The sequence below is a fragment of the Saimiri boliviensis genome, chromosome 2 (genome assembly GCF_048565385.1).
Source record: "Saimiri boliviensis isolate mSaiBol1 chromosome 2, mSaiBol1.pri, whole genome shotgun sequence".
NCBI lineage: Eukaryota > Metazoa > Chordata > Mammalia > Primates > Cebidae > Saimiri > Saimiri boliviensis.
In genome coordinates, this window is record NC_133450.1 from 66239181 (window position 1) to 66261203 (window position 22023).

At 46.2% G+C, this 22023-nt stretch overlaps 1 protein-coding gene across 13 annotated transcripts in view; it reads left to right on the forward strand.

Moving 5' to 3' along the window:
- FOXN3 (forkhead box N3) overlaps positions 1-22023 on the forward strand; it is a 470182-nt gene that overhangs the window by 44010 nt on the left and 404149 nt on the right. For 2 of the 13 annotated variants that reach the window (XM_074393483.1, XM_074393489.1), the window contains exon 2: positions 15278-15394. The exons of 10 other annotated variants lie outside the window; for them this stretch is intronic. The gene's annotated coding sequence lies outside the window, so the exon portion shown is untranslated. Of the gene's footprint in view, positions 1-15277; positions 15445-22023 lie in introns of all 13 variants that reach the window. One more of the 13 variants, XM_074393486.1, reaches the window with a different exon arrangement.

Genomic DNA, 22023 nt, shown 5'->3' on the forward strand with positions numbered 1-22023 from the left:
AGGGGGGCCCCAAGTCTTTTTCGGCTCCCCCTTCTTCCCTGACTTCTCTGTAGACAGGTGCATACTTCTGGCTGTGGCAAGGGCCAGCTGGCAGGAGGACTCTAACTTGTCATCACAGAAATAAAATTTGTCACCTCCGTGTTCCCAACCTCTGTTCTTTGATGTTTAACCAGCACTCTGCATCTTTATAAACATGTCAGGGTTCTATTTTTATTTCCTAATTAATTCAGAAAAGGAGCAGAAGACATTGCTAATGATAGGAAAGGGAAAGATCAGAAAGGTAGAGACTAAGGGTGGCTTTTATTTTTCAGTTGAATGAGGCAATTGAATGAATATGTGGCTCCAGCAATTAGAGAAATTACTTCGGGCCAGCCAGTGCCTGGCAGTTCTTGGGCTGCCCTGAAAGCGGTCAGAATTTATTCATATAAGCATGTCTAAACGTATCAACTTCAGAGGCCAACTTTTCTTTTTATACTAATAGACAGTGAGACTTCATTTTCCCAAACACAAGGGAGCATACAAATTTCCACATATATTAATTTTTTAATTATTTGAAATGTGATATTTTAGCACTGCTTCTGAAGTTACATTCTCTGAGTATATTAAACCTAATTTAACCTTTGACTTGATTTAAAATCATCTTTATAAACATCTAGAACTGTATACTTTAGTGATTCCAGAATCTTAACAATCTCAAGGGTGTAGTCTTTTAATTAAATGAGCTTTTCCTCCATTCCATTGTTACCGAAAGGCTAAAATAATAGACGTGGAGTAATGGAAAGAGTTCTAAACTTGGAATCAAAACTCTACTTCTAATTCAAGTTTAATCATTAATTCACTGTGTGACCTTTAGCAAGTCTCTGAACATCTCTGAGCATTTATTTCTTCATCTATAAAAATGAAGAATTGGACCATAAGACTCCTAGGGTTATTGACATTTCTAAAATTCTATAATTTTATGCTAAAGGACCATGCTACTCAGTAATACCAGGTATCTGAAGGACTTTTGAGGTGTTTCTTAATGATACGGCTCTAAGCTACCATCACTGTGTTGGCTTTGAAGCTTTCCTGTTTTATGGATAGGCAAACTATAGCCTGCAGGTCAAATCTGGCTTACCACCTGTTTTTGTAAATAAAGTTTTATTGGCACAGAGCCACACTTATTTGTTTAGGTATTGTCTGTGGCTGCTTTTGAGCTACAGTGGTGGAGCTGAGTAGTTGCAACAGAGGTGATGTGGTATATGATGTCTAAAATACTTTCTGATCTTTATATAAGAAAATTGCCAACCTTCATTCTTTTTTATCATTCTCAGTCTATCACTTTTCTTTTCTTTTCTTTTCTTTTTTCTCTTTTTTTTGAGACAGAATCTCACTCTGTTGCCCAGCTCGGAGTGCAGTGGCGTGATCTCAGCTCACTACACCCTCCACCTCCCAGGTTCAAGCAATTTAGCAGAGACAGAGTTTCACCATGTTGTCCAGGCTGGTCTCGAACTGCCTTAGCCTCTCAAGTTGCTGGGATTACAGGGGCGCGCCACCACACCCGGGCTAATTTTTAGTACAGGTGGGATTTCACCATGTTGGCCAGGCTGGTCCAAACTCCTGACCTCAAATGATCCACCCACCTCGGCCTCCCAAAGTGCTGCGATTACAGGCGTGAGCCACCATGCCCGGCCAGTCTATCACTTTTCATTGCAACCCCTCTCTCCCTCCAGGAGTTTGTTACAATTTACCACCTCTACCTGTCTAGGGGTTAAGAAGCCAGACTGCATACCTGATCAGAATTAGTTTCAAAGTAAGAGTCTGTAGGTTTTGAACAAAAGTGTGAGGGGACAGTCTTTGAGTGCAGTGCTGAATGCATGGGCTTTTAGCTACTTAGTGCTCCTTTCTTATTTAAATGTCTAGGTCATTCTGGATAGTTACAGTTGAAATTTCAACACAGCTTGAAATGTCTAGAAATGTCACTTTTATTTTGCTGACAGTGGTTATGCATCGCTCCTATGGTTAGCCTGAAGGCAAAAGTAGACAACTGAACTTGAGGTCCAAAGATCTGCGTTTAGATCAGGGGTGTCCAATCTTTGGACTTCCCTGGACCACATTTGAAGAATTGTCTTGGGCCACACATAAAATACACCGACACTAATGATAGCTAATGAACTAAAAAAGAAATTGCAAAAAAATCTCATAATGTCCCAAGAAAGTTTACAAGTTTATTTTGGACTGTATTCAAAGCCGTCCGGAGCTACATGCCATTGGCAGGCCATGGGTTGGACAAGCTTGGTTTTAGATCCTACTCAGCTATCCCATGGCTTTTATGGCCTTAGCAGTCTAATTCCTTTATCTTCCCCTGTTTTTTCATCTGTAAAATTGGAAAGCTTTTTTTTTTTTTTTTTTTTTTTGAGATGGAGTCTCGCTCTATCTCCTAGGCTGGAATGGTGCGATCTCAGCTCACTGCAACCTCTGCCTCCCAGGTTCAAGCAATTCTCCTGCCTCAGCCTTCCAAGTATCTGGGACTACAGGCACCCACCACACACCTGGATAATTTTTGTATTTTAGTAGTGATGGGGTTTCACTATGTTGTCTAGGCTGGTCTCGAACTCCTGAGCTCGGGCAATCCACGTGCTTCGGCCTCCCCAAGTGCTGGAATTACAGGCATGAGCCACCATGCCAGCCATGCGAGAGCTTCTTGATGCATCATGGGATTTGCTGCAAGGGACACCATGTATTTTAGCTCTACCCTTCAACTGCCCTCCACACTGCTTAGGTGGAACAGTTATTAAACTGGTATGCCAAATTATAGAAACTGAAATGGGCCACAAGCAATGGTGTGCAAGATTACTGTGCCTTAAAAATTACCAAGTGAGCCAGGCATAGTAGCTCATGCCTGTAATACCGGCACTTTGGGAGGTTGAGGCTGGCAGATCACCTGAGGTTGGGAGTTTGAGACCAGCCTGACCAACATGGAGAAACCCTGTCTCTACTAAAAATACAAAATTAGCTGGGTGTGGTGGTACATGCCTGTAATCCCAGCTACTCAGGAGGCTGAGGCAGGAGAATCACTTGAATCTGGGAGGCGGAGGTTGTGGTGAGCCGAGATAGTGCCATTGCACTCCAGACTGGGCAACAAGAGTGAAACCCTTTGTTTTCACTCAAAAAAAGAGAAAAAAAAAAAAATCATCAAGTGACTCCACATGTTTCCTCTCTTCCCTGTGCCAGAGCTCTGCACTGGATTCAGCTCTTGATATAGTTAAATTGGGTTTCCTTTTAGGCCCTGGTTCCTTGTGGATAGCCCCCTGGGTGATAAGAGGAGTCGGGGTGACCGGCGAGAGCAGGATGAGACAGTCGTGGGTCCCCATCAGGTGTCGATGGTGGTGCCCTTTGGCAGGCATGGATCTGAGGCCATAGACATATGGATATTCTTTAAGTGACTCCCTCTCATTCTGGTCTGTAAATCCTTTAAAGACAGCAACTAGTTTTTCATTTGAGCTATCATTTTCCGTTGCCTAAAATAATGTCTGGCCTCAACAAATATATGTTGGATTGATTTGTCATGATCAGGATTTTCTGGTGGCATGAAGGTTTCTTTGAGGTTGATTCTCTATGCCAGTGGTGTGTCTAGGTAGACCTCTATAGTAGCCATACATTTTAAGTTGGCTCACTATACAGTGCTCAGTGTGAAAACACAGTCACCTCATGGAGGAAGTAGCGTTTCCTTGAGGACGTGGAAATAGAAGGCAGACCACAGCTGCAGCTCAGCGGAGCTGGGCTGAGATCTTCCTGGGAAGACTCGTTACAGCCTGCTCCTCACCCGGGATCGCCATGACTATCCACCACCGATGTATTAGACACTTGCCCTGACTCTTCCCACCCCTGCCCTCCATGCGTTTTGCCCATCTGCTGTCAATGGGTAAGGAAGTGGAAATGGTGCCGTTTAAACAGAAGATACAACTCAACTTGAAGTTTATCTAATACAGGGCAAAACCGTCCATGATCCAAACCGTGTGTAAATACATAGAGGAACTTCCTCCTGTTACAGACTTTGTTGGGAAATAAATAAGCATTTTATTTATTCATTGTGAGAAACACTGAATTTCTCATTTGTGCCAAACATTATGCTAGCTGTTGGGGTTATGGCAGTAAGAAGGCCAGAAGGAGCCCTAGCCAGCAGGGAATTTCTGTGTAATTAGCAAGTAAACAGACAAGTGGAACAATTTCAAATTGTGTGGTAAGAAGCAATAAAGGACACAAATGTCAGGGGCCAGCCTGAGGAGGTGACATGTACAAAGAGTCCTAAAAATCCCAAAGGAGCTTACTGTGCACATGGTGGAAAGGGCTTCCATGCTGAGGGCAGAGCACATGCAAAGACCCTGGGGCTGGCGGAGGGAGCGACTGTGAGGGGAGTGTGGCGTGGATGTGCCGGGAGGTGGTCGGGCGGGGAAGAGGTTAGATTTAGGTTAGGTTTGTTCTAGTTCTCGTGGGAAGCCATCGGCCAGTTTCAAGCATGAGAGCGGCATGGCCGCGTTTCTATTCAGAGCCTCCCTCTTGCTGTTTCTTGAAGAATGGTTCAGAGAGGGGCAGCAGGGCGGTCACGGAGACCAGGTGAACAAAGTCCCTGGACTAAGGTGAAGTTCAGAAGTGGTGAAGGTGAAGAGAACTTTCTAGTGCATTAGAATGGAAGCAGTGAGGGAAACAAGCTCCTTGGATGCTGACGTTTAGGAGGTGACAATTACTAAGATGAAGAAAGTTGGTGGGGGCAGTGAAGGGGTAGGTCTTAGGGAGAAGTCTCAAGTTCTCTTTTAAATTAACGAGATTTGTTTGGTGGCACAAGACACGTTTGAAGCTGATAAGTAGCTGTAACCTTCATTGTCCTTGCCATTTATTAATTGCATCATGCCCCAATAAATAAACAGTCTTCCCTCAGCACCGCGTTGTACCTAGTACAGTCTTGCCTTAGTACACTTTGTACCTAGTACAGTCTTGCCTTAGTACCACTTTCTACCTAGTACAGTCGTACCTTAGTACACTTTGGACCTAGTACAGTCTTGCCTTAGTGCACTTTATACCTAGTACAGTCTTCCCTTAGTACACTCTATACCTAGTACAGTCTTGGCTTAGTACCACTTTGTACCTAGTACAGTCTTGCCTTAGTACCACTTGGTACTTAGGTTTATACCCCATCCTACCCTCAGGAGTGAACACAATTATCTGCTTTCAGTAGATGCTCAAGAAAGAATTGTTACTGACTTGCCTGCACCAAACATTTCCAGCTTATTTGGAGCTTGACTCTAAAGCAAGGAAAAGGGAACTGGTTAAAGGGGAAGAGAGGCAGATGAAGAGTTGAGGGTTTTGTGGTGTTGACGGGTATTTTTCTAAAAAGAGATTTTAGCTGAATGATGAAGAAGAAATGAAAGAGAAACTAGTTGTAGGGAACGCACCTAGAGGTTTGGTCCATGTGCCACCATTATTGGCCATATACTTGTAGCCTGGAGTCAGCTGTTGGCTAGAGGTCACACGTACACACCTGTCTTTTCTTTCTCTTTCCATTGTTCCTCCTTTTCTCCTCTCCACTCTCTTATTCCCAACTTAGAGGAAAAAAGGCAAGGGAGGAGGAGAAAGAGGGGAGGAGAAGGAGGAGGTGGGGGAAGGAGGGTGAGGAAGAGAAAGAGATGGGTAGGAGGAGGAGAAGGGGACAGGAGAGAGGAGGTGGAGGAGAAGGAGGAGGGACAGGGAAGAGGAGGAGGTGGAGGAGGAGGAGGTGGAGGAGGAGGAGGTGGAGGAGGAGGAGGAGGAGGAGGAGGAGGGACAGGGAAGAGGAGGTGGAGGAGGAGGAGGAGGTGGAGGAGGTGGAGGAGGAGGAGGAGGAGGGACAGGGAAGAAGAGGTGGAGGAGGAGGAGGTGGAGGAGGTGGAGGAGGTGGAGGAGGAGGGGTCAGGGAAGAGGAGGTGGAGGAGGAGGAAGGTGGAGGAGGAGGAGGGACAGGGAAGAGGAGGTGGAGGAGGTGGAGGAGGTGGAGGAGGAGGTGGAGGAGGAGGAGGTGGAGGAGGAGGTGGAGGAGGAGGAGGGGACAGGGAAGAGGAGGTGGAGGAGGAGGAGGAGGTGGAGGAGGAGGAGGGACAGGGAAGAGGAGGTGGAGGTGGAGGAGGAGGTGGAGGAGGAGGAGGAGGTGGAGGAGGAGGGGTCAGGGAAGAGGAGGTGGAGGAGGAGGAGGAGGTGGAGGAGGAGGAGGAGGAGGAGGTGGAGGAGGAGGAGGAGGTGGAGGAGGAGGAGGGGACAGGGAAGAGGAGGTGGAGGAGGAGGAGGAGGTGGAGGAGGAGGAGGGACAGGGAAGAGGAGGTGGAGGTGGAGGAGGAGGTGGAGGAGGAGGAGGAGGTGGAGGAGGAGGGGTCAGGGAAGAGGAGGTGGAGGAGGAGGAGGAGGTGGAGGAGGAGGAGGAGGAGGAGGTGGAGGAGGAGGAGGAGGTGGAGGAGGAGGAGGGGACAGGGAAGAGGAGGTGGAGGAGGAGGAGGGGACAGGGAAGAGGAGGTGGAGGTGGAGGAGGAGGTGGAGGAGGAGGAGGGGACAGGGAAGAGGAGGTGGAGGAGGAGGAGGAGGTGGAGGAGGAGGAGGGGACAGGGAAGAGGAGGTGGAGGTGGAGGAGGAGGTGGAGGAGGAGGAGGAGGTGGAGGAGGAGGAGGGACAGGGAAGAGGAGGTGGAGGAGAAGGAGGAGGGTGCAGGAGGAGGAGGGGGTATGGTGAGGAAGAGGAAGAGGAGGAGGAGGGAATGGTAAAGCCACAGGCTTCATCCAGGTGTCGTAGGGGCAGGAGAATATATAGCTGCTATGACACACAAACATGAATGAGTCTAGAATAATCTCATTTCCTGAAAACCAACGCAACGAACATAATTTTCACTTCCCAGTTTCGGTGTCCTGGAAGATTGAAGCCAGTGATAGCAGTCCCACTTATTAACCTCAAGTGCATTTCTGTGGTATGTCCCATGTCCTGAGCTAGTAATTTTGATGAAGCACAATAAGGAAGCCAGTGTCTTGTGATTTTAAAAGCTAAGTACTTGCTGCATTTTTTTTTTTAATTTAAGTTATTTCTTCTCGGTAGGAAAGTAAAGAAATCCGTGATAAAATAATAATTAAATGCTGACAGTGCTAAATTTCTACCCAGCGTGAGCTGGCAGCAGTTTCATACCAAAACATTAGGTCATTTGAAGAAAAAAAAAAAATCTGATTAAATACCTCTGTAGGCTTTTCTGATTAGCCGTTCTGAAGAGAGTCAGTGACAGTAATGAAAGGGTGTCATTTGACAGCCGCAATTTACTTTTGAAAAAAAAGGTAAAATAGTACAGTGTGTATGGGTGAGGTTTTTACAGGAATTTCTTGCTGGTCTTCACTCATGGGATTTGTTTTACTAATCACCCGTTTCCAGCAGTTCCGAGGAACCCACTGGCCAGGAATCACGTGAGATGAGAAGTAAGTGATATTCTGGGGCGAGGAGCACAGGGACAGCTTCACTGCTGGGCTGCCTTCGCTTGCTTTTCCCCCTTCTCCACACGGCAGGCTTCCCATTTCCGGGGCGAAATGACCTTGACACGAGCAGGTTCGGGAAATGAGGCAGAGTTGCCGAGATTCTCGTTGGATGCCTCGTATTAATTTTCCGCGTTTGGCAGCTCCTAGCGTCTCTTTGTATTAAGTCGCAATGGCATGAGGGCTGCAGGCCAGATTTGACGTGAAGATGGAATGATTACGTGGCATACGGTAAATGCAGCCACCACCACTAATGACGCTTTCTTTCCACTTTCTCCTTGACTTCTGCTTGTGAGCGTAGGGTTCTGGAGTTTGAAAGTGGTTTCCGTAGGTATGAGAGCACATGCCTATTTTGGCTATGATGTGATAGAATCCTAGCGCTTTAAAGTTAAAAAAAAAAAAAAAAAAAAGGCTCACCCAGCCCAAATACCTCCTTGTCGAGGTCGGTGGGCCCGGGGAGCACCGCCGGGGCAGGGATTGCAGAGGGAGCCTGGAGCTCCGTCACGTCTCCCGGGTCCTGAGTGAGTCTGTGTTTTTCCTTTTCTGTCCCACCTCTTAAAAGTGGAAATGAAGCCAGTGGATTCGTTTCTTTGGGTTGCCATAACAAAAGTACCACAAACCGGGTGGGAAAGCAACAGAAACTTATTCCCTCACAAGTTCTGGAAGCAAGAAGTCAAAAGCCGAAGGCTCCAGGAGGGGATCTGTCCATGCCCTTCTCTTGGCTTCCAGTGTTGCTGGCAATTCTGGGCGTTCCTTGGCTTGCGGTAGCATAACCCCAATCTCTTCATCATTATGGGCTGCTCTCCCTGTGTCTCTCTGTTCATGTCTCTTCTCTTCTTCTTCTTTTCTTTCTTTCTTTCCTTTTTTTTTTTTTTTTTTTGAGACAAACTCTCCCTCTGTTGCCCAGGCTGGAGTGCAGTGGCTCGATCTTGGCTCACTGTAACCTCCACCTCCTGGGTTCAAGCAGCCCTCCTGCCCCAGCGTCCCAAGTAGCTGGGATTACAGGCGTGCACCATCACACCTGGCTAATTTTTGTATTTTTAGTACAGACAGGGTCTTGCCATGATGGCCAGGCTGGTCTCGAAATCCTGATGGCTGGTGATCCGCCCACCTAGGCTTCCTAAAATACTGGGATTATAGGCGTGAGCCACTGTGCCTGGCGTGTTCTCTTCTTATAAGGACATCCTGGATTTAAGGCCCACCATTTTCCAGGATGACCTCACCTTAACTAATTGCATCTTCAAGATCCTGTTTCCAAAATAAGGTCACATTCTGAGGTTCTGAGAGTTAAGACTTCCAATAGATCTTTTTGGGAGGACACAATTCAGTGCATACCAGGTGAGGTCGGGTAAGGTTTTTCCATGGAGGGTTTCTGGAGACTTTAAACTGCAGTGAATCATTATCACCTTCAACTACACTTTCAGAGCTTGCTCTGTCTTGATGTTTTTCCTGTCAAGTGAGGAACCTGAGTCCCGTCCATGTATTATTAATGATGATGATATGTAGCTTTCACTTTTAGCACAGAAGGAGAGCATGTGAGTCAATCTGAGGATTCGCCAAAAAAAAAAAAAAAAAAAAAAGTAAAGTTAGAAACAGTTTAGAGACAAGATTTGAGTTGCGGGCATTTATTTGTAGAGATTCTCTGGGTTCTGCCAAGAGCATTAAAGCCCTTCCATGTGGAGAGTTGATTCTGTTTATTTTTACATATATCCTATAATTATAATTTAGATTTTTCTATATTATTTATTCTATAATGTGTTCAGCAATCACAATGATCCTTTCTCCTTAACTATATTTTTTCACTAGCCCCTCACTTCAAATTTACCTTCTGGGCCAGGCACAGTGGTTCATGCCTGTAATCCTAGCACTTTGGGAGGCTGAGGTGGGTCGATCACTTGAGGTCAGGAGTTCGGAACCAGCATGGCCAACATGGTGAAACCTAATCTCTACTAAAGAAAGAAGTACAGAAAAAGTTACCTGGGTGTGGTGGTGGGTGCGTGTAATCCCAGCTATTTGGGAGTCTGAGGCAGAAGAATTGCTTGAACCTGGAAGGCGGAGGTTGCAGTGAGCTGAGATGGAGCCACTGCCCTCCAGCCTGGGGGACAGAGTAAGACTCCATCTCAAAAAACAAAGTCACCTTCTAGAAAGCTTTACCATGTTAATTTCTCCCATCCTATCATACTGGGCGAATGGGCTGCCCCATTTCCTGCTGTCATTATCTCCTGCAGTTGCCCCATTGACCCTCCCTCAAACCAGACAGATCTGTTTTCTGACGCCCAAATGTCCCTCATACCTACCCCCTCCATACTTTTCTCTGGCTCCTCTTGCCGTCTCAAGTGGCATGCCCTTCCCTTTCTGCCCATCTGAACACACCTACCCCTCAAAGGCTTGCATTCATCACCCTTCTTTGTGAATGCAGCCTGGACAACCCAAACAGGAAGTGATTTCCTCCTGCGTGAAGGTCTGTAGAATTCCTTGTCTGTATCTTGTTTGGATCTCACAGGCCTGCCTTTTAGTGCCATCTCCAGAAGTGGATTAGCAGCCACAAGGCCTGCCTGCCATCATGGTTCCACCATGGCCATTCGGTGTGGCTGTGGGACATTGGGATACTGTCTGCCTCACTGTGGTTCTGAGAATCAGATGAGATAGAATATCATATTTATTGGCAACTCATCTAGGAGAAGTCCTATTCAAATATTTGTTACTTAATGTGCTTTATTTACTCGCCTGCGAAATGGGGATAGTACTTGGTGAGGATTAATTTAATAAAGCACATAGGACACTCTTCCCTTATAGAAAGTCATCAGTAATAGCTGTCATTGCTGTATCCTCATCTATGTTGTCAATGTCGTTGCAGGTAGGACGTAAGCCCCTTTAAGACAGAGTTGTGTTTTGGCATCTCTTCGATGTGTAGGACAGACCCTCGTACTAGCTGCTTGGTCCGTTTGCTGGGTAAATTGCAAGTCCCATTCTTGTTGCTGTGTGCAGTACATAGACTCTCATTTTTCTCTCTTTTCCCAAGACATTAAAATTCTCACTGACCACTCTTTAACCTGGAGGGTCTTAAATGAATAGAAATAAACTCTCTGACAGCAGCGTTGATTTTGGCTGTACACCTAAATTAGTTTGATAGGTGAATTGCTGTAGTAACGCAGATGTCATCATCATTCAAAAGTGGCACAAAATTCATTTTCATTTGATACCTCCTTATGAGAATGTAACCTGGGTATGTTTTGAAATGGAATATCTTCTATTAGTTTAATTGAGTGTAGTTTTGACAGCATCGAGGTTTGTGTGATGTCCTTGTAATAACCCTTTGAAAGCCTACGTGAGGCCAGAATTGTTCTACAAATTGTAGGGCAGTTTCTGGTACAGTGTTCTGTCCCACTATCCTGTGTAGAGTAAATAATAGTGGATAGGCCGGGCACGGTGGCTCAGACCTGTAATCCCAGCACTTTGGGAAGCTGAGGTAGGTGTATCATTTGAGGTCAGGAATTTGAGACCAGCCTGGCCAACATGGTGATACTCTGTCTCTACTGAAAATACAAAAATTAGCTGGGCGTGGTGGTGCATGCCTGTAATCCCAGTTACTTGGGACGCTGAGACACAAGAATTGCTTTAACTTGGGAGGCAGAGGTTGCTGTGAGTAGAGATTGCGCCACTGCACTCCAGCCTGGGTGACAGAGCAATACTGTCTCAACAACAACAAAAAAAAGGTGGATAAATAAGAAGAAATGGCCGGGCGCGGTGGCTCAAGCCTGTAATCCCAGCACTTTGGGAGGCCGAGGCGGGTGGATCACGAGGTCGAGAGATCGAGACCATCCTGGTCAACAGGGTGAAACCCCGTCTCTACTGAAAATACAAAAAATTAGCTGGGCATGGTGGTGTGTGCCTGTAATCCCAGCTACTCAGGAGGCTGAGGCAGGAGAATTGCTTGAACCCGGGAGGCGGAGGTTGCGGTGAGCCGAGATCGCGCCATTGCACTCCAGCCTGGGTAACAAGAGCGAAACTCCGTCTCAAAAAAAAAATAAAATAAAAAAATAAGAAGAAGAAATGAAAAACCACTGCAGATGACATCTTGGAAGTGAAATTTTGGTATGTTGCTTAAAATACTTGGCACGATCTGTGTACGCACACACCCAAATTTGCCAACTATGTACTGTTTGATATTAGCAAGCTTGTTGAATGAATTCCATTTGACTTTGGGTATTACTTACCGGTACATTTTCCTCACCAAGTCCAAGTCTCCCCATCCCTATTTTCTATGTGGATATAAAGATAGAAATTCCTTTGGGAGCGAATATATTTTTTTCTCTTCATATACCAGTATGACGCCTAGAATGGCACCAAGGCTCAAAATCTGTTGACAACTGATTTTCTTCTTAGGACATATGATTTGGATCATTTTGTCAAGAATTAGCGATGCGGCAGCATAATTAGTGATGTTTATTTAGGAGTAGTTTTCTGGTAAGAGGTTGAATGGGGAAATGTTAAACTCCTGCTTCCTAGATACAGCTAACAGGGAGAGGAGAAAGAGTCATGTTATTTTGATATGATTATAAATTAACATAATCCCCCAGGAACTCCGTCCCCACCCCCCCACCCCACCCCCCCCACACACGTACTTCCTTCAGGATCACATCAACCTAAAGGTAAAACCAGAGCAGTTGTAATTATTATAGACCATCTTTCTCATAAATGCCGCTGTTCACTATTGCACATACAGTATAAGTCTTTTTCAAGTATTTTTGGAAGACCTCCCTCCTCTGCTACCATGTTTCCCTAATGTCTGTGAAACTAAGTACTCATCGAGCGTGATGGTTCACATCTATAATCCCAGCACTTTGGGAGGCTGAGGCAAGTGGATCATCTGAAGTCAGGAGTTTGAGACCAGCCTGACCAACATGGTGAAAACCCATCTCTACTAAATACAAAAAATTAGCCAGGCGTGGTGGCGCATGCCTATAATCCCAGCTACTTGGGAGGCTGAGGCAGAAGAATCGCTTGAACCCGGGAGGCAGAGGTTGTAGTGAGCTGAGATTGCACCATTGTACTCCAGCCTAGGCAGCAAGAGTGAAACTGTGTCTCAAAAAAAAAAAAAAGAAAGAAAAGAAAGAAAAAAGAAACTAAGTACTGCCTTTGAAGATGTCCAGAGGCCACTGTGAGGCCTCACACTTTTATCACAGAGGTCACCCCTTGGTGATGCGCACCAGCCACGCATCTTCTTTTACTTTCTCTCCGGGGCTGCATGGAGCTCTGTCTTGTGCTCCAGGTAAAAGCGTTCTGTATTCCCAGTCATCTCAGCTGAGGCGTCACCGGAAGGTACCCAAACTCCCTTACCTGTCCTTGACTGCCAGGGTCCTTTCCAGTTGATCCAGTAATGAGTGTGGCAATTGCTACCTGTTTTAAGTAACCTGGAACACCTCTATTGGGGCTATATCTAGAGGCCACAAAGCAGAGTTACCAAAGGGAGACCTGATTTCCAGTGTTAGCTTGTTTACTGACTCGTAGATTCTTTGAGGATGTTAGTTACTTCCTCTGAGAGCTATGTGGCTGTGTAAAAAGTGCTTATTCCTGTAACTGGCCATGTAGTGTACATTTTCTTTTCTTTTCTTTTTAAGACAGAGTCTTGCTCTGTTGCCCAGGCTGGAGTGCAGTGGCACAATCCTGGCTCACTGCAACCTCTGCCTCTCAGATTCAAGCGATTCTCCTGCCTCAGCCTCCCGAGTAGCTGGGACTATAGGCCCGTGCCTCCACACCCAGGTAGTTTTTTGTATTTTTAGTAGAGACGGGGTTTCACTGTGTTAGCTAGGATGGTCTCGATCTCCTGACCTCGTGATCTTCCCACCTTGGCCTCCCAAAATGCTGGGGTTACAGGCGTGAGCCACTGCGCCTGGCCCACATTTTATTTTACTTTTCTTTTGAATATCCACGGGGATAACAAAACCTAAATCTTTGGAAAGCAGGTAATAGTTGCTGGGTAATGTTAATTTTTGGTCCATATCGATAAGCCATTGTAAAGTAATGAGACTCCGATTTGTAAACTGGCTGTGGAGTAAATTCTAAAATTAGTGACAAGATATACTACTGTTCATAAAGCCAATGTATTCCAGGGGTAGGTGTTTGCTGTCCAGAGCTTCTGTGTCATGGCTGAATTCTATAGGTAACTCAGGGATGGGGTATGGTTCCCATCCTTGCATCTAGGGCAGACAGTCCCTGTGAAGGGGTGGCCCCCATGTTCTCTGCCCATCGCCGTATCCAGGGGGTACAACATGTCCACAGCCTGGCCAGTCCTTTGCCTGTGTTCATGATGTGGTTTTTCTCTGAGTCCCCACCCAAATCTCGTGTTGAATTGTAATCCTCAGTGTTGGGGGAGAGACCTGGTGGAGGTGATTGGGTCATGGGGGCAGATTTCCCTCTTGCTGTTCGCATGATAGCGAGTGAGTTCTCACAAGATCTGGTTATTTAAACTGTGCAGGACGCCCCGCTTCTCTGTCTCCTGTCACCGCCATGTGAAGATTTTGCCTGCTTCCCCTTCCCGCATGATTGTAAGTTTCCTGAAACTTTCACAGCCATGCTTCTTGTTCAGCCTGTGAAAGTGAGTCCATTAAACTTCTTTTCTTTATAAACTACCCATTCTCAGGTAGCTCTTTATAGCAATGTGAGAATGGACTAACACAGCTCGCTACTGGTTCATGCAAGGAAGACTAGCCCCACAGCCCCTCACTGTTTTTGGAAGACGTCCTCGTCCCCTGAAGTGTGTCTGTGAGCTCATGTGACTGCCTCTGTGTCCCTAGTTACTGCTTCCCCGTCCCAGAGCTGAAGAGAATAACTTCACTCACTTCCTGACACCCTCTGCTCAGCGTTCAGAGGAGCTTTGCTTCTGCATACTGTTTTACAAAGAAGTTCTTTCTTTATTTAAAATTTTATTTATTTGCTACATTTTTTAGAGATGGAATCTTGCTTGTGGCCCAGGCTGGAGTGCAGTGGTGATCGTAGCTCACTGCAGCCGCAACCGCCTCGATTCAATAAATCCTCCCAGCTCGGCCTCCCAAGTACCTGAAACTACAGGCACATGCCACAACATCTGGCACGTTCTTGTATTTTTCGTAGAGATGAGGGTGGATCTCACTCTGTGGCCCAGGCTGGTCATGAACTCCTAAGCTCAAGCGATCCTCCAACAACAGCCTCCCAAAGTAAAGTGCTGGGATTACTGGTGTGAGCCACCACATCTGGCCTATTCGAAGAAGTTCTGATACATCATGTTAAAACAAAAAGAGAGAGTCCTATGACTTTGTTTCCACACTTTTCTTTGGCAGCGCTGTGTGTTCCAGAAAGGGCAGACAAGAATGTGAGGTGGTAAATCAGAAGAAGTTTCACGTTAATAAGCCTAAGCGTGCTCAAATGTGAATGGGTTACGGACACAGATGCACTAAGCGTCTCAGTCGGCTAATAACAATCAGCCCGTGGCCCACCTGGCTCTGATGTCGCCCTGACCTTCCACCTGTGAGCCTACAGCAGCTGTGGCAATGGTGTGTCCCACCTGCTCCTTGCTCACCTCTGGCATGGCTGGGTCTGAGCTCCAGAAATGGAATCTCTCCTTACTGCACCACCTTCCCTGAGAAGTACAAATGAATCTTTGTGTGTGTGTGTGAGACGGAGTGCAGTGGCTGGATCTCTCACTGCAACCTCTGCTTCCCGGGTTCAAGCGATTTTCCTGCCTCAGTCTCCTGAGTAGCCTGGCTAATTTTCTGTTTTTTTTTTAGTAGAGACAGGTTTCACCACATTGGCCAGGCTGGTCCCGAACTCCTTACCTCACGATCCACCCACCTCGGCCTCCCTAAGTGCTGCAATTATAGGCAAGAGCCACCGCGCCGGCCCAAGTGAGTCTTTAAAACCCATCTTCAGTGCCCGATCAGTAGTGACTACACATGTGAGTTTTTACATCTGTAAGTTTTTACATCTATACGGTTACTCTATTTTAAAGTAATTTTTAAATTTTAAAGTAATTTTGCCTTATGTATTGGCTTTAGTACCTAATTCTTTTTTTTTTTTGGAGTTAGAGTCTCACCCTGTCGCCCAGACTGGAGTGCAGTGGCATGATCTTGGCTCACTGCAACTTCTGCTTCCCCGAGTTCAAGTGATTCTCCGGCCTCAGCCTCCCAGGTAGCTGGGATTACAGGCGCCTGCCACCATGTCCGGCTAATTTTTGTATTTTTAGTAGAGATGGGGTTTCACCATGTTGACCAGACTGTTCTCAAACTCCTGACCTCAAGTGATGCACCCACCTCAACCTCCCAAAGTGTTAGGATTACAGGCATGAGCCACCACGCCCTGCCTTTAGTACCTAATTCTTGCACAACATGAGATCCACCTCTTCTCTTGTGTGATATCAGAAACCTCTTTTGGATACTTGCGACGAAATCTGTGCCTTCATCATCTGCCACAGCCCCATGGGCAATTCTGCTGAAGCCTCACCAGTAGGCCTTCTCTGCAGCTAACCAGGCGAGGTCAAATTGTAGTTCAGGATATGGACCAGCTCCCGGGGCTGGTCAGCTGAAACCAGCAGTGGTGCTCTTAGGTGTCCCCAAGAGCTCGATTAGATTCCCTTGGAATGATCCCCTGTTCAAGGATTGTGCTGAATTGGCACATCTCACCTCCTTATGTATGGGAGAGGGGCACCATCAGACTATAAGGGAGTCTCTGAAACATGCTGACACGTTAATGAAATCTAGAACATACTAACACTTCAATAGGAGTGGGAATTGGGAGAAGACTTTTTCTTATCTTCCTGTGGAAAGGACTAGTCTTGAGGGGAATGAACCAATTAACGTACTAACCAAAGGATGAAACTGGCACCTTTTGCTAATGGTGTGAGTTCAGGTTTACGAAATATCGCTCATCATATATTCTGGCCACACTGGCCTTGAGGACAGTCAAGAGCTTGGTGACCATGACTGGGTTTTGGATCTAAGTGCCAATCCCATTTGTTAATAGCGCAAGAGTTCTAAACCACAGCTTCGATAACTAAACTGCTGTACTGCCACAGCCCCTAAGCTCTTTCCCACCTGACAAGTGCGTGTCTGTCTGTTCCCCAGGTGCTCAGAGGCAGCTCTGATTATGTTTTGCCTCTTTCTGTTTTTACCTCCATCATCTATACCTTTGGCTCCCTTGCTCTATCACCCCATAAGGTAGACTAGAATACAGCTTTTCCCATCCCCTTTCTCAAATAATCAGGGTACTTTCCAGCCCACAGCCCTTCTCTGGTAGACCAGAGACCAGATCCCCAGGAACAGGCTGGAGACCGCTTGGGAATCAATATCTTAGGTTGAACCCCCAGGCATCCCTTGTCAGTAGCCAAAACGTGGCAGACCCATGTGACTTGTGACCCTTTGGGTGCATTCTCTGCCTTTCTGGGAGGCTCCTCCCTCTACCCCTTCGTAGGAGTTAGTGTACTCGTTTTTTCATTCATTCTCTCCTCCACATCATTCAGTGTTAGAAGGCCTGTCCAAGATACCAGACCTCCAGGGGCGGGTGTGCAGATAGTCCCTCCTAACTCCTCTTCGGCCTCAATGCCCTGCCCACTCAGTGAGAACAGGTTAATACACTGATGATGTGCATACTGAGTCTGTTGCTCATCTTTAGGCTTTCGCCCAAATGACAAAATGAGAGCAAAGAAAGTGTTAGTATCCCTTAAACTTTGCTTGTTACGTGGTGAAAACTGGCCAGGTAAATAAAAAGTATAAATTCATCAAGAGAGAAAAAGAGACTTTTTTTTTTCTAATCTTTTCTACAATCTAAAATGCATTTCAGTGTAGTACTAACACACACACACACATACACACCCCCACACAAACCCACACATCCACGCACATCCACACATACAGCCACACACTCCACACACACCCACACATACACCCACATCCACACACAACCCCCCACACACCCACACATACACCCACATCCACACACCCACCCACACACCCACATCCACACACACACCCACACACCCACACATACACCCACTTCCACACACACCCCCCACACACCCACACATACACCCACATCCACATACCCACACATACACTCACATCCACACACACATATAAACCCACACCACATCCACACACACACCCACATCCACACACACACACTCCACACATACCCACATCCACACACCCACACACCCCCCACACACCCACACATGCACCCACACCCACACACCACACACACACACACATCCACACACACCCCACACACCCACACATACACCCACATCCACACCCACACCCAAAAACACCCCTACACACCCCCACACATACACCCACATCCACACACCCACACATCCCGCACACCCACATATACACCCACATCCACACACACCCCACACACACACATACACATACCCACACCCCCCACACACACACATACACCCACATCCACACACCACACACACAGGCACACACATACACATACACACACCCCCCACACACCCACATACACCCACATCTACACACACACCCACACTGCACCCACATCCACACACACCCACACACCCACATCCATACACACATCCACACACACACTCCACACACACCCACACACCCCACACACCCACACGTACACTCACATCCACACACCCACACACACCCCACACACCCACACATACACCCACATACACCCACACACACCCCCACACCCACACATACACCCACTTCCACACACACTCCACACACACACATACACATCCATACATACACCCCACACACCCACACATACACCCACATTCACACACCCACACACCCACACATACACCCACATCCACACACACACCCACATCCACACACACTCCATACACACACACATATACATCCACACATACACCCCACACACCCATACACCCACATTGACATACCCACACACCCACACATACACCCACATCCACACACACATCGTAAACTAGAAAGTAAGCTCTATGAATGCTAGTCCTGGCTACAAACTTAAAAATGGGGTCTTTGGTCAAATCTCCTAACTGTCTAAACCAGGCGTCCCCAAACTGCGGCCCGCGGGCCACATGCGGCCCCCTGAGGCCATTTATCCGGCCCCCCGCCACACTTCAGGAAGGGGCACCTCTTTCATTGGTGGTCAGTGAGAGGAGCACAGTATGTGGCGGCCCTCCAGCGGTCTGAGGGACAGTGAACTGGCCCCCTGTGTAAAAAGTTTGGGGACGCCTGGTCGAAACCTTGGCTCTTTCGGCTATAAAATAGAAATAATATTTTATCCTTCATTACTAGGGTATTGTGATTATTAAATTAGGATGAATGAATGGCCTTAGAAAACTAGAAAGCACTGTCCAAAAGACCAGTTTAGATATTATTTCCTGGAGACTGCCTTTAATAAAGAACAGGAAGTTACAGAATATCACCTGAGATATGAACATGCAGCCAACAGAAAATATACATGGCTCTTAAGCATATGACAAGATGCTTGTCCTTATTGCTAATAAGTGAAACAAAAACTAGATTTAAGAGATTGTTTTTACCTGTCCAATTAGTGAAGTTGCTAATACTCTTCTCTTTCTATGGAAAGGACTACTGTTGAGGGGAATGGGTGAGCTGAGAAGCCGAGACTCCACCTGTCGCTGATGGGAGTATAAGTTGATACATTCTCCACGGGAAGCAAATTGATCATATTAATTGTAACTGAAAATGAATCCATTTGGCCAAGCCATTCCATTTCTTGATATTTATCCTACTTGCACCTGTACGATTTAAGACAGCTCTATATATACTGATAGGGAGTGTGATCTCCAAGGTATGTTAAGTGAAAACTGCAGAGTGCCGAACAGTTGACACAAAAACTTTATTTTAATAAAAGAAAGAAATGCTAATATTTGGTCAGGCGCAGTGGCTCATGCCTGTAATCGCAGCACTTTGGGAGGCCGAGGTGGGTGGATCATCTGAGGCCAGAAGTTCAAGACCAGCCCCACCAACATGGTGAAACCCTGTCTCTACTAAAAATAGAAAAAAATTAGCCAAGCATGGTGGTGGGTGTCTGTAATCCCAGCTACTCAGGAGGCTGAGGCAGGAGAATCATTTAAACCTGGGAGGTGGAGGTTTCAGTGAGCTGACATCATGCCACTGCACTCCAGCCTGCGCAAAAGAATGAAACTCCGTCTCAAAAAAAAAAAAAGAAAGAAAGAAAGAAAGAAAGAAAGAAATGCTAGCATTTGCATAGATTATGTCTGAAATGATACCGCAGATTTAGATAATTATTGTTAGATTTTTGTCTTTTGTTTTTGCTTTTCTGGTAGTATTTGTTGTTTCTTGTTTGTTTTGTTGCTGCTTGAGAAGTAGAGTTGAGTGGCTGGGCACAGAGGTGAGAAAAATTTTCATTGCATATTCTTGATAACTTTTTGAAGTTTTTACCATATGCAGACATTACCATTTTTAAAAATTGTAACAGAACAAAAGTAAACGGAAAACCAAAAGTGAACAACAACAAATACAGAAAAAGCCCCAACTCTCCTTCTTCCTTTCCATTAAAATAAAATAAGATAAAAATGAAAGAAAGAGGCTGTGTGTGGTAGCTTAATGCCTGTAATCCCAGCACTTTGGAAGGCCTAGGCGGGAGGATTGCTTGAGCTCAGGAATTCAAGACCAGCCTGGACAACATAGTGAGACCTCATCTCTACAAAACAGTCCAGCAATAAGCCGGACATGGTGGCGCTCACCTGTGAGCCCAGCTATTCAGAGGCTAAGGGATCGCTTGAGCCAGGGAGGTTGCAGTGAGCCATGATTCCGCTACTATACTCCAGCCTGGGCGACAGAGCAAGACCCTGTCTCAGAAAAGAAAAAGAAAAATGAAGAAGAAAGTCACTTTTAGGGAAATTAGTATCTTTTTATTCTTTCTGCTCTCTGTCTTGCTTGACTTTTGTATGCCTTTGTGTTTGTTAGGGTAAAGCTATTTTCCTTTTACTATTTAGGCTCTGGAAAATGAACCTGTGTTGACTCCTTACAACTGCAAAAAGTGATTTTATTTTCATCATTCTAATGAACCAAAAAGTCCTGACTGCGTTTTCCCCTTGATCTGCCAGTCTTTATTTCTGAGATCTGAGTAATCCTTGAGAAGTTGTGATCATCAAACCTAACCTAGACATTCCCTTTCCCTGACTTCCCGATGAGCAAGGGAGTTGGCTGGAAAGTGCCCTTGGGGCCCACTGCCTGGGGAATTCATCTCCAGGGTAATTAGATAGCTGCTTAGGGGCTGAGGATCCTAATTGGGGTGTCAGACATCTTAAGATGTAACTCAACTTCTGCCTTCCTGCTTCATTAGGAATGAAAAGTTCGTATTTGGTCATTTTTACCTCCTGAGTGTTGCTTTCTAAATCTATTTTATGCTTTTTTTTTTTTCACTTTCATGTTACTTGAGTAAAAGGATCATCTTTTAACTCAATTAACCCACAAGCACTACGTTATAGTTTTCCCTACCAGAGTCAGTCCTCATGGTGTAATTATGGGGAACTACGTGGCTTCTTGGCTATGAAGGCCAAACGTAGCCTCTACACACCAAAATCATTTCTTGACAATTGTCTTTGTGTGTGTGTGTGTGTGTGTTTGTGTGTGTGTGTGTGTGTGTGTGTGTGTGTGTGTGTGTGTTTTGAGACAGGGTCTCGTTCTGTTGCCAGCCTGAAATGCAGTGGCGACATCACTGCTCACTGCATTCCCAACCTCCTTGACTCAAAAGATCCCGCCACCTCAGCCTCCCTAGTAGCTGGGACCACAGGCACATGCCACCATGCCCAGCTAACTTTTGTATCTTTTGTAGAGACGAGGTTTTGCCATGTTGTGCAGGCTTTCCTTGAACTCCTGAGCTCAAGCAATTCTTCTGCCTTGACCGCCCAAAGTGTCTTGACCATTTTCACACAAAGAGGCCCATCATAAACGCCTGCCAAATGGGGTGTATGAAAGAGCCCCTCCATGTTGACTCACCATCCCTTTTTGTTTTTTGGAGATGAAGTTTGTTTCACCCAGACTGGAGTGCTATGGCACGATCTTGGCTCACTGCAACCTCTGCCCACTGCAACCTCTGTCCCCTGGGTTCAAGCAATTCTCCAATTTCAGCCTCTCAAGTAGCTGGGATTACAGGTGCACACCACCACGCCTAGCTAACTTTTATATTTTTAGTAGAGATGGGATTTTGCCATGTTTGCCAGGCTGGCCTCGAACTCTCGACCTCAGGTGATCCGCCTGCCTTGGCCTCCCAAAGTGTTGGGATTATAGGTGTGAGCCACTGCGTCCAGCCTCATCAACACTTTTGATTAGAGGAATTCACATAACCCATGTGGAGACACTCTCTAGGCCCCTGCAAGGAGCCTCTTTTATTTATACATAGACAATTTGGAGTAAAAAGCTCACTTAAACCAAGGGTTCTGTTTATGTTTCTATTGCAAATGAAAACCATTTGCTTGTTTGAATGGGTTCAGGTTATTTATACATTATTCATATGTATA